Raw genomic sequence first — 14,210 nt, forward strand, 5'->3', positions numbered from 1 at the left:
TTGGGGCAGCCTGGGTGGCTCCACGGTTTAGCGCCTGCCTTGGGCCCGGGGCGCGATCCTGGAGTCCCGGGATCGAGTCCCACGTTGGGCTCCCTGCACGGAGCCTGCTTCTCCCTCTGCCTGTGTCTCTGCCTCTCTCTCTCTCTCTCTCTCTCTCTCTGTCTCATGAATAAATAAATAAATTTAAAAAAAGGAAAAACTTGGCCGACAAAAGGGATTCTTTGCTGTTGTAATTGTAAAACTATTCATCCCTTTGAGCCTTTTTTTTTTTTTTTTTTTTACTTATGATAGGCACACAGTGAGAGAGAGAGAGAGGCAGAGACACAGGCAGAGGGAGAAGCAGGCTCCATGCACCGGGAGCCCGACGTGGGATTCGATCCCGGGTCTCCAGGATCGCGCCCTGGGCCAAAGGCAGGCGCTAAACCGCTGCGCCACCCAGGGATCCCCCTTTGAGCCTTTTTAAAAAAAAATAGAGTTCCAATTAGAAAACGTCAAAACACATAAAGGTTATTAGCAAATTTATTTCAGAAACCAGCATTTTAGCATGTCCTGCCGACACACTGGAGGCCGTGTGCCCCCTTCTGGTGTGTCTGAGTTGCTCGTGATCAAGAACCCAAAGATGAGCTCCTAGCACAGCCTCGGCCGCACCTGGCACCTGCGGGCGGCCCGGCCCCTGAGTCACACCTGCCCTGGCTTCCACCGAGCAGCTGTGTGCCTGTTTCCACCTGCGAGAGACCTCACAGTGGAAATGCCAAGGCAACCAAGAGGATAAAGAGGCCCTGGGTTCACTTTGACAAGTGAATCTGAGAAGTGCCAGGCGGGGAAAGCCAGAGGAGAGGCCACCAGAAGTCGGTGGGGGGTGTCCCGGTCCCCACCCCTGCCCAAAGCCTGGCAGGAAGTCAAGCCTGGGGACCCACAGCTGTCGGCCTGGCCTCCCCTGGAGCAAACTAACCCCCCCTGCAATGCGATTCGGAGCCCCGTGTCCAGTTAGACTCGGGGAGACTCGGGTAAGATCCAGAGAGCAGAGCCTGACTTGCTCTCCACTCCCCATGGGCACAGGGAGCCTTGCGCTTCCGTCAGCTGTGTCAGCGCAGGAATTCTAAAGATCGGGGTGAGTCATGGTTAAGACCGTCCATAAAAAAAAAAAAAAAAAAAAGACCGTCCATAAATATTTAATGTTCTTGGCAAAACTGGTGGCCATGTGTACTTTTCGGGGGGGGGGGGGTGATCAATGTAGTAGATTCCCAAAGTGGTCCAGGATCCAAAATACCACGAACCGTGGAAAGGAGTATGTTCTAGACTGCTTGGGCTGCTCTAATAAAAATACCATAGATGGTGGGGGGGGGGGTTGTGGCTGAACACTTCTTTCTCACAGTACTGGAGGCTGGGAGGTCTAAGATAGGGGCATTGGCAGGTTTGGTGTCTGGTGATGGTCGACTTAGTGGCTCACAGATGGCCCTCTTCTGGCTGCGCCCCCACATGGCAAAAGGGACAAGGGAGCTCTGCGGAGGGGGGTGGGGGGGGTTTATAAGGGCACTAATCCCATTCACTGTTATGACCCACTCATTTCCCAAAGACCCCACCTCCTAATACCATCACACTGGGGGTTAGGACTTCAACATATGAATTTTCTTTTTCTTTTTTTTTTTTAAGATTTTATTTATTTATTTGAGAGAGTGAGCGACCACAAGCTGGGAGAGGGGCAAAGGGACAAGCAGACTCTCCACTGAGCAGGGAGCCACACAGGGCTGGGTCCCAGAGTCCTGGGATCGAGCCCGAGCCCCATGTCCTTGTCGTTGGGCTCCCTGCTTCTCCCTCTCCCTCTGCCGCCCCCTCTTCCTACTCCCCCTGCTTGTGCTCTTTCTGTCAAATAAATAAAATTTTTTTTTAAAAAGTGGAGGAGGGGAGCAGAGCCAGGAAACCCCGGAGAGGAAGTTGCCTTGTATTTGAATCCCATCCAAAAATACCAGAAGAGGGAAATTCTGTGATGTCAGAGAAGCCGCTCTAGGGCACATCTTGTTCCAAAGGCCCAGGGAAATTAATGTTTTTACACAATAATAGACAATAGCAAAGCACTGAGGTAGGATTCAATATATTAGGTGATGATATCAAAAATATAAACATTTTAAAAAGAGCAAGAGCCAGACAATGTGGGCTCCCCGGTGAGAGAATTCAACCCCACTGTGGCCACGAGCCACACAAAACCCAGACCATGAGAAACAGGTCAAACGGATGTGAATTCTCCAGCAGGTGAAATTGAGGAAGAAAATTGAGAGGACCTGTGCGGATTGAAAATAAACGTAGAAGACTAGTCATGCTACACTCTTACATCTAAGGATGCCATCGGCTGTCAGGGCTATAAAAAAAAAAAGTAAGGAAGTGATCAGTATGAAATCAGGAGGGTTTTCAAGGAAAGAGTAGGGCGGAGATGGCATAGGATTCATTTGAGGGCTACAGGACGGTGATCCTCTAATTCTACCTTTTCTTTTTACATCATGCTAAAATACACATATGTGAAACTGACCATTTTAACCTTTTTTAAGTGCATAATTCAGTCGCAGTAAGCACATTCACCACGTTGTACGACCATCACCACTATCCATCCCCGGAATTTTTGTATCATCCCAAACAGAAACCCTGTTAGCTAATGCTTCTTTTTACAAATGTGTTAATTGGACCCTCTTTCTTTTCTTAAATATTTTTATTTATTTAGTCATGAGAGAGAGAGAGAGAGAGAGAGAGAGAGGCAGAGGGAGAAGCAGGCTCCATGCAGGGAGCCTGATGTGGGACTCAATCCCAGGACTCCAGGATCACACCCTGGGTCAAAGGCAGATGCTAAACCGCTGAGCCACCGGGGAATCCCTGGACCCCCTTTCTAAAAAGACGCTTTTCACATGAGAAAATGCTCCGTATCACTTGCAGTCAGGAAAATACAAATCAAAACCACAATGAGATCCCACCTCATGCCAGTAAGAATGATGAAAATTAACAAGACAGGAAACAACACATGTTGGAGAGGATGTGGAGAAAGGGGACCCTCTTGCACTGTTGGTGGGAATGTGACCTGGTGCAGCCACTCTGGAAAACTGTGTGGAGGTTCCTCAAAGAGGTAAAAATAGACCTGCCCTAAGACACGGCAATTGCACTGCTGGGGATTTACCCCAAAGATACAGATGCAGTTAAATGCCGGGACACCTGCACCCCGATGTTCACAGCAGCAATGTCCACAATAGCCACACTGTGGAAGGAGCCTCGGTGTCCATCGAAAGATGATGGATAGAGAAGCTGTGGTCTATGTATACGATGGAATATTCCTCAGCCATTAGAAAGGACAAATACCCACCATGTGCTCTAACGTAGATGGACCTGGAGGGTATTATGCTGAATGAAGTAAGTCAATCAGAAAAGGACAAACATTATATGGTCTCATTCATTTGGGGAATATAAAAAATAGTGAAAGGAAATAAAGGGGAAAGGAGAGAAAATGAGTGGGAAATATCAGTGAGGGTGATGGAACATGAGAGACTCCTAACTCTGGGAAAGGAACAAGGGGAAGTGGAAGGGGAGGTGGGAGGGGGGTTGGGGTGACTGGGTGATGGGCACTGAGGGGGTCACTTGACGGGATGAGCACTGGGTGTTATATTCTATGTTGGCAAATCGAACTCCAATAAAAAAATAAAAATAAATAAATTAAATAAATAAATAAATAAATAATAAAAAGACGCTTTCCTGCATCTATGATTGGGTTACCCAGGGGTAGGGTTCACAGGGAAAGACAGGGTAAAGGCTAGATGAGGCTGGGGCATGAGGGGCGGCTTCTGGGGTGGCCCCGGCCGGTTCTGTTTCTTGTCCTGGGAAGTGAGGACAGCATGTTTGCAGGGTGCTGAGGTCACTACAAGCCTAAGGAGGAAGAGAGGGACACAGGAGAGCCAGGCAAAAGCAGGAAAGACATTTTCTGCTACCATAAGAAAGTACATATGATGTGATGACGTTTATGCATTTCCTCAAATGAAGTATGTGTGGTTCGGAACACCTGGGAATAAACACATAAAACAAAAGGGGAGAGCGTCCGTCTATTAGGTGGATTGAGGCATAGGCCTTCTTATGGGCAGACGGATGTATAAAATCACTCCTTAGAGGCCTTTCTGGGAGCAGAAGGGGCCTCTGGGGCGCTGGCCAGGATCTGCTAATAGACCTGGGTGCGGCTGCATGTGTGTGACCAGTTCGTGAGAAACTCTTGGGCCGTACATGCACGATATGTGCATCTTCGATGTGTATGTTATGTTTTCATCAAAACTTTTCTAGAAAATTCAAAGTCTCTCATAGTCCTAAGATCCTACTTTAGGGAAATGTCCAATCCTGATTTGTTAAAAGTAAAAGAATGCCTTCCAACATGTAGAACTGGAGTTGTAGTCCTTTCTAGATTATTCACAGAAACGAAATTAGACCTGACTCAGCAGCCTGCTTGTTCTTGACTGCAGGAGGGAGCCTACAGCGGGCTCTGGGAACGGCAGAGCAGCACCCACATCTTGGTCCACCGCACAGGACCCAAGAACAGGCGCAGCCGCTGAGAGCGGAGTCTCATGCCAATGAACGGGCCCAAGGCAGGAGTTGAAAACTATCTCCCCACTGGCAGACTCTGGGAAAAAATGGAGGATGAGGTGAGAATGAAGAGAATCTAAATAAAAGGGTTTCTACCTCATGCTTACTGTCCTGATGATCTTTGAGCTATAGGCTACAATATTCCTGCAAAGCATGGATCACCCTGTGTTTTATTTACCTGGTGGAAATGAAAACTAGCACATAAATGGGATTTCCTCTTAAATTCTCTGGTCCCTTTGGCTCTGAGATGCTAGATCCTCTTTTTAATTTTTTTCTTTAATTAATTAATTTATTTGACAGAGAAGGAGAGAGAGCACAAGCAGGGGGAGCAGCAGCAGGGGGAGAGGGAGAAGCAGGCTCCCCCTGGAGCAGAGAATCCAATGTGGGGCTCGATCCCAAGACCCTGGGATCACGACCTGAGCCAAAGGCGAGTGCCTAACCAACTGAGCCACCCAGGAGCCCCGTCTCGTTCGTGTGGTACATCTAGCAGCTGGTGGTGAGCAAGGCACGTGTGAACTGTTCCGTATGCATGTGTGGAACGAATGAGGACAAAAGTCATACTACTCAGTTCTTACCAAAAGCTCACGTGCTAAGAAAAAAATTTTTTTTTACCTTTTGGGAAAGAACTGCCTTTGGGAAAATAATAAATCACCTTGTCATAGGAGCAAGAGACCTTGAAGGCAAGAAGAGGAGATGGTTAAGCTGCCTCAGTGTGACCAAACGAGGGATTGGTGAATTTTTTTCTCCCGATGGGGAGGTCGGAGGTCGGGTCCAGGAAGGGAGAAAAGAGAGCAGCCGGTGAGAAATGGGGGACCACGCACAGTCGTGGTGGGTGGCTAAGGGAACTTTAAGAACAGGGACACCAGGCAGCTGGGGGGCTCAGCAGTTGAGCTACTGCCTTCAGCTCAGGGCATGACCCCAGGGTCCTGGCATCTAGTCCCACATCGGGCTCCCCATATGGAGCCTGCTTCTCCCTCTGCCTGTGTCTCTGCCTCTCTCATGAATAAGTAAATAAAATCTTTTAAAAACAATTAAAATAAATTAAAAGTTAAAAAAAAAAAAGACAGGGGCGCCCAGACTTCACTCCGAAGCTGCCTTGCTATGATGTAATATGCCCTCCTGCTCTCTTCCTTCCCGTGTATTGTCAGCGGCTAAAATAAACATCAACAGAGACCTTGGAGAGGGTTTGGGATTTCCTCAGAAGCTCTGTGCCGCCTTATCTGGATTTCTTGGGGACAGGACAGCCCCTTGGTATCTGTGTCACAGAAACAAGACTTGCACTAGATCGCTTCAAGAGGGCTCTACCCGTTCCAGACCATGAAATAATTGTACCTTTGGTCGCTCCTGACCTTGGAGAGCCGTAGGCCAGGATCCCTTTGTTCTACCTACTGCTACAAATTATTTTTATTGAGTTGAATTTGAAGGTGAGGCCTACACTGAAGGAGGTCACACAAAAGAAGCCACAGGAAGCCTCATTACTGAATTTACTGTAGGGGTACTTACTGCTGAGGGCTTGTGTGTCATTATCAGATACAAAAAAAAAAAAAAGTTCTTCCTAGGGAAAACACAAAAATGATGGTGAATCTTATTTTTTTAAATATCTTATTTGTTTATTCATGAGAGGCACAGAGAGAGAGAGGCAGAGACATAGGCAGAGGGAGAAGCAGGCTCCCTGCGGGGGGGCGGGGAACCCCATCCCAGGACCCCGGGGTCACAGCCTGAGCCGAAGGCAGATGCTCAACCGCTGACCCTCCCAGGCGTCCCGATGTCGAATCTCAGAACTAGTTTTATTTTCCCTTCTCTCCAGTCGTGAGAAGCTCCTGGCCAACTTTGGGACCCACCTGCAGGGACGATGCAGGAATCACACACCCAGGCTGGTACCGTCCTTACCCCCGGCTTCCTGTTCTTACTCTAATTTTCAGCTTGTACTTTTGCCTCATTCATTTCTGAAGGTGCTACCCATCATTTTCCGGAAGGCAGAGGAAGGAAAAGAAATTAATATACTCTCCAAATTATATTATCTAGTTCCCACCCCAGCGTGCACCTGGCCCTGAGAGAGTGGAGAGCAGGAGATAAGCTATCTTCCTCCAGCGGCCAGATGGCAGGCTGGGCCCAACCCTCTCCATGCCTCCCTCCAAGTACCCGCTGCCATTTCTAGCAAAATTATTCAGAGGTCAGTTTTTTAGATAAAAATCTTGTGCTCTCTCTCTCTCTCTCACATACACACACACACACACACACACACCCTGCGCCTATTAAGTGATCAGAAAACTCACTGCCTCCCAGCCAGCAATCTAGAGACAGAACTCCCTTAGCTCTTCTCAGGTGTAATATGCCTCTTATTTCCTTTAGGGCAGTTTCCTTATAAATCGTCTTTATACGCCAGAAATACCCCCCCCACACACTTTACTTGTGTTATTCTAATACAACGTTAGGTATCTGGGAGGAAAAGAGCTTTAGTAAACGTGAAATTGCATGTGAAACGTCCCTGGGATAAGTCACAAGGCAAGTGACAACAGCACTAAAGAGCCCCTCGACCACGCTCTTGCTGCCCAGTTAGCCGCCGTTGCCAGGCTGATGCCGGTCCTTCTAGATTGTCGTCTGGGCTTTTGCAGATCTACACACGTATCCATTACAATCTACTTTTATTATGTGTGTGTCTGCGTTAAATGCTCGGTACGCTGTACAGTTACGCTGGCCTACAACTTGCTTTTTCTCACTTAGCCATATGTCTTAGAGCACATTTCCTGCTCTGAGGGAAGAGGCATCTAACTTATGCCAACAGCCTCTTGCAGCCGCTAGCTGCCGGCCTTCCATCTTTACTCTTCGGTCACCTGCACTGCCAAAGACCTAAGCGAGGTTTCACAGGAATTCAGAAAATCTGATCACACGAGGAGGACCACCTCATAGGCTCCCGGGCTGGAATATGCTGCTGCACCTATAACGTGTCTGTCTCCAGTTCATTGACTTAATAATTTTTGACTGGCTGTCTACTGCCTACTGCTCCAGGCACTGGGGATTCATCTGTGGGCAAAAAGACAATCTCTACCTTTCTCTGGCGCTTACAGAAGATAAAATAGTGAGTAAAAGAAATAATATGTTGGGGCGCCTGGGCGGTGCAGTCCATTAAGTGTCTGACTCCCAGCTTTGGCTCAGGTCATGATCTTGGGGTTGTGGGATCAAGCCCCGCATCAAGCTCTCTGCTCGGTGTGGAGTCTGCTTTGGATTCTCTCCCACACCCTCTGCCCTCCCTCCATCACTCTTTCTCTCTCAAATCAATAAATAAATCTTAAAAAAAAAAAAAAAAAAAGACAGAGATTCTCTATCTTGGCATGACCTGGAAAGCTTTAACAATTTCTGCTGCTTGTGTCCTGCCCCAAGAGGTCCTAATTTATTTGATCAGGAGTATACCCTGCATGTCAGGATTTTTAAGTTTTCTGGGACACCTGGGTGACTCAGTGGTTGAGCGTCTACCTTCAGCTCAAGTTGTGATCCCCAGGGGCCTGGGATCAAGTCTGCCTGTGTCTCTGCCTCTCTCTGTGTGTCTCTCATGAATAAATAAAGAAATAAATAAAATCTTTAAAAAAAATTTTTTTCCCCAAGTGATTCTAATGTACTGCCAGGAATGAGAACCACTGCCTTACAGGCCACTAATGATAACGTGTTCAACAAATGACCACAGGTTTCCAACTGAAGGCCGGTTTGGCCAGACACTAAGACCAGAGGATCCTGTAATTAGCCAGATGTTGCTACTACTACTTATTCCTTCCTTATAAGTGACTTCACACTTTTGCAATGTTTTCCAATATATTATCTTTTTTGAAGTATGTGTTGTCATCCTTAGCTCCTAAGATCTTTGTAATTTCCTGAGTGATAGGAGCATCTGGCACAGAGCCTCTAAATCCCTTAGGATTTTCTGAGTCGGGGTGCCTGGGTGGCCCAGTCAGTTAAGCAACCAACTCTTCCTTACACCATAGGTCATGATCTTGAGGTTGTGAGATTGAGCCCCGAGTCAGGCTCCCAGCTCAGTGCAGTCTGTTTCAGATGCTCTCTCCCTCCCCTTCTGCCTGTCCCCAACTCACACACATGTGCACGTGCTCTCTCTCTCTCAAATAAATAAAAATCTTAAAAAAAAAAAATTTCCTAGGTGCTCAGGGGTATCCTCTGGGCTAACAAGGCAACTCTTGCTCCCGGATGGCTTCAACATGGAGACTTGTCATCAGAAAGACCAAGCTATGATTAACCTTGGAACTTTCAGCCCTATACCTTGTCCCCCAGGAAGAAAAGTGGTACAGACTGAGTAAATAATTGATCATGCCTACATGATGAAGCCTCCGTAAAAATCCCAGAAAGCTTCTGAGTAAGTGAATGCATTTATGACGTGCTGGGAGAGTGACACGCCTCAAATCCACAGGGACAGAAGCGCCTTTACTTGGGAGCCTTCCAGATCTTAACCCTATGGATCTCTTCTTCATCTGGCAGTTTTAAAAAATATCCTTTATGATAAATCAGTAATAGCAAGTGAACGGTTTTCCTGGGTTCTGTGAGCTGTTCCAGGAAATGATTAAACCTGAGGAGGGGGTTGTGAACCCTCCAGCTGACAGCCAAATCAGACAGAAGCTGTGGGTCACCCATGGACCTACTACTTGCAATCGGCATCTGAAGGGGTGGGGAGGTAGCGTTGGAGGACAGAGCCCTTAACCTGGGGGACCTGAGCAGTTAGTATCAGAGTTGAACTGAATTGTAGAAAATGCAGCTGGTGTTGAAGAATTGCCCGGCTGTGGGGGAATGTGTGTGAGAGTAAATGAAAACATGGTCGGTTCTTCCCCAGGCACCTTCACAGAACCTTGAAGAGCAAGGTTACTTGGAAGGATATTTTTCCTATTTGTTTCAAATCTAATTCTTGTCATACTGGGACAGTTCTTGAAAATGATATCAACCTCTATTTCTGTATTTTATAGGGAAGGACAAAAGTGAGCCAATAAAAAATTATATTTTCATGTTCATATGTAAATGTACATATACACTTACATATATATTCCTACAAATGTATTTATATTATATATTTGTGTATAGGACTATACATGATATATTCTATTTTTACAATTATTTTTCATGTATTTCTATATCTCAGATTATATTTTAAATATATATTTTGTATTTATATTTATACCATATATATTCCCATATCCCTTTTTTATAATTATATTTAGGATTTATTCATTCATTTTAGAGAGAGCATGTGTGAGCAGGGGGAAGGGCAGAGGGAGGAGAGGAAAGAGAATCTCAAGCAGACACCCTCCCACCGCCAACCCCCACCCCACCCCGAGGAGGACCATGGAGCCCAACTTGGGCTTGATGCCAGAACGCTGAGATCATGACCTGAGCTGAAATCAAGAGCAAGTCACAACCAAATGAGCCACTCAGGCACCCCTCAATTTCTAGAATTTTGGTTCTCGCACTTTTGAACAAATGTTTACAGATCTGAGGTTTCAAAAAAATTACTTCCTTTTCCATAGTTAACATTCCAGTGACCCCTGCTAAGGCAGCCCTGAAAAATAACGGTTGCCATACCAACAGCTTAACGAAGAAGTCTGCCATTGTCATCGTCCCTATTTGTCCTCAACTATGTGATAAATTGCAAAGATGAATTAGAGCAATTAAATTGTGCCTCCAGTGCCTCCTGCCACTGGTTATAAAACTAAAAATCTTTCAAATTCCTATCTCCACATTAAACCCAATCACTACTCCCATAGTAATCACCGTTAATAATTTATGAAACTTTTGAAAAGTTTCTATACAAACAGATGCATATTCTTTTCCTAAAATGAATACTGATTCTATCTACATTACACTATTTGCTTTGTTCTCATAGCAAAATTTAATTAGCTTCAGGCTTGATATTTCAAATTCTAAATTTTCTTTGATATTCTGAAATCGCATTCAGTTCCTACTACGTATGAGCTAATTTCCATGACTGTTATCGGGGGTGGTGGGCAGACAGGCAAGATGCACCAGGGGAGGAGAGGTCATGTAGAAAAGAGTGAGCCAGCCAACAAGTTAGCAATCTGGAAGGGAGTTAAAATAAGTATGGAAATAACTCTACCATATATTTGTTCATATGTCCATTCATGATGGTGAAGTATTTATACATCCAATAATAATTCCACAGGCAAGACGGAGAAACCGAGGCTAAAGTCACCCATTACTTCACTGTCATTACATTTTCTTCTGACTCAATTCTGTGCTTTCTTCTACGCCACGGAGCATGGAAGTATTCACATAGCTGTGACCGAGACTGCTCACTCTTGCAACTCTATCCACCCCCCACCCTGAATAAATATACTTCCCAGCCAGCCTTGGAGCTGAAGGCTCTGTGGTTAGCCTCTGACAATAAGATAAAAGGAGTGATAGCTGTGACTGCTAGTGCCTGCCCTCTGATTTCTACTTAGCCCTGCCCTACTGGAATGTGGGCATGTGTGGCGTGGTTGGTTACCTGAGTGAGCATTGGTGGGGACAGGGGGCAGACCTCTGGATGTCCATTAAGGAGGATAAAGTTGACCTCAATGTGATCGGTGACATTTTTTCATTCATTGAAAAAAAAAAAACAAAAACAAAAGCAAAACTTGAAGCAAATATGAAAAATGTCAGCAGTTATTTATTGTGGTTGGTGGGTACCTAAACATTTTTAAAATGTGTGTCTCTGTGTTTTCCAGTGTTTTGGATCTATGATTTAAAGGTAAATTCCAACATTCAATTGGAATATTTATGATTTTTTTTTTTAAAGTAGGTTCCATGCCCAATGTGGGGCTTGCACTTATGACCCTGAGATCAAGAGTTGCATGCTATACTGACTAAGCCAGTCAGGGAATATTTATAATCATTTTAAATGACATTCTAGATGAATGGTTAATGATATGGGAAAATAATAATAATGAAAAAATACTTGAACAATTTTCTGAGATGAAGAACTGGAAAGCTGGAGTTGCCCATCCATCTGACTGCTTAGTCTAATAGTCTTTCACTCATTTTTATTTTTTAAGATTTTATTTATTTATTCATGAGAGACACAGAGAGAGACAGGCAGAAACACAGGCTGAGGAAGAAGCATGGAGCCCAATGGGGGACTTGATCCTGGGACTCCAGGATCACGCCCTGAGCCAAAGGCAGATGCTTCACCACTGAGCCACCCAAGTGTCCCTCCACTCGTTTTTAAAATCCAGCCTAGGGGCACCTGGGTGGCTCAGTGGTGGAGCGTCTGCTTCGGCTCAGGGCATGATCCAGGGGTCCTGGGACGGAGTCCCACATCCAGCTCCCTGCAGGGAGCCTGCTTCTCCCTCTGCCTGTGTCTTTGCCTCTCTCTCCGTATCTTTCATGAATAAATAAAATCTAGTCTAAAAATGATTACAAGTAGCCCCAACCAAGAAATCTTCAAGTTGGCTTATTCATAGATCTTTTAAAGCAGGCTTAAAACAAACAGTAACCTATGCTTAAAAGTCATCTGATGAAGTCATTTCAACATCAGGAGTCCCTCCTGATTTGGTTTTTAAAAAAATACAATTTATTATCTATTTATGTGTATGTATGTATGTATTTATAGTAAGCTCTATACTCAATGTGGGGCTTGAACTCATGACCCGGAAATCAATAGTTGTAAGAGTTGTACACCTTACTGACTGAGCCAGCCAGGCACCCCCTTCCTCTACCTTACTTTGTAAAAAGTTTACAAACATTGATGGGGGGAATATTAACATCAAGACTAGTTATCTGTAGTTTTTCTCTATGGTTTATAAATGTTTTATTATGTGTATTGTGATTTTTTAAGCCAGATAATTTAAGCCTTATGTTTCAAAGTTAAAAGAAACATTCAAATATCTAAGAATATCTTAGGTTCTAATGATCATTTTACATTCATCAAAGACACTAATAGAAGTTGTATTAGTTACGTTGCTTCCTTTCACTTAAGAACCTGTCTTCTCGGGATCCCTGGGTGGCGCAGTGGTCTGGCACCTGCCTTTGGCCCTGGGTGCGATCCTGGAGACCCGGGATCGAATCCCACGTCGGGCTCCCGGTGCATGGAGCCTGCTTCTCCCTCTGCCTATGTCTCTGCCTCTCTCTCTCTCTCTCTCTCTCTCTGTGACTATCATAAATAAATAAAAATTAAAAAAAAAAAAAAAAAAAAAGAACGGGTCTTCTCAGCTAGACGTAGATATTGCCTGCAACTGGCCTGGAACTCCCAGCCAGGCCTTGGCACTGTTGAGCAAGGTCATAGAACATTAACACGAGACTTTGTGACAAAAACATGAGCCTTGTCCAAAAGGCCACAGAGTCAAAAAGTAGATACTGACCAAATCTTGGGGCACCTTTAAAAAAAAAAAAAAATCATCCACTGACATTGACCAGTTGAAGCTGCAAAGAGATATATTTGAAAAGTTGCCTAAATCAATGGCTTTCAAAACTTTTTGACCTAGATCCACATGAAAAAATATGTCTTATGTTCAGATCCAGTACACATATACATGTGTAAATCTAAAACCTAAGTTTCATGAAACAATATTCACCTTTACTACACGTGATTCTATTATCTTTTCATTGTGTCATTTTTAATTAAGTTGATCACTATTCACCAAGTTGCTTCCCAGTTCTCTGAAAAGCATTGTTATACTAGGTCTTGGATTTATGCTGAATCCTATTAACTGAGATGGGATTTGACTTAATTAAGAGAAATGAAACTTTATTTCATCCATTCATTTATCAACAATTACTGGGTCAAGCCCTGTTCTGACTCCTGAGGTACAGCAATTAACAAAGACACCTACTCATAGAGTTTATATCATAGGGCTCTGCTGTCCAATAAAAGTTACTAGCCAAGGATATTTAAATTAATTAAATAGAAGTAAATAATTCCATTGCTACACTAGCCACATTTCAGATACTCACTAGCTACTCGCGGCCTAGTGGCTACTGTATTAGAGCACATACTGAACATTTCCATTATCAAAGCTCTTTTCAACAGCTCTGCTCTGAAGGAAAGAATTCGCCTTGCAACTTGACTAAAGTAATGATTTGTCAGAGTATGAAAACTCTGGGTAAAATGAGCAAGAGTATTCATGAACAGATCTCAGAAGGGATTCAGACCAATAGTTCAGCTCGACCGGTTCATTCCTAAATCACCTAATGTCACGCTCATAAACTGCATTCTAACCTCCTTGCCAAATTCCCTCTTAAGTAAACTACATTTTCTGTAACTTAAGTAAACACAACTTTCTATACTACATGTAACCAGCTAGGAATTTCTCATTGTATATTAATGGCATTCTTGTTTTGCAAATCAGTTTCATAGGAGTTTGGTAAATACTAATTATTTTCCTTGAACCTGACCCCCAGTGAGTAAAAGTGAAAACTCTCTAAGCTGAGAACCTGACCCTTTGCACTTTGGGTACAAGGACTAGTAGCTGCCTGCATTCTTAATAACCAAATCCTGATTTAAGGGTGGCAATGAGCCAGTGTCCACGAGCTGGAAGGCTACAGTTTGCAGCCTTCGCTGCAACTAGCTGTATCCATGCTCAATATGATTGTAGCCAGGACACAGGGGTGCAAGAGCACCT

This window comes from Vulpes vulpes, chromosome 6, assembly GCF_048418805.1.
Source record: "Vulpes vulpes isolate BD-2025 chromosome 6, VulVul3, whole genome shotgun sequence".
NCBI lineage: Eukaryota > Metazoa > Chordata > Mammalia > Carnivora > Canidae > Vulpes > Vulpes vulpes.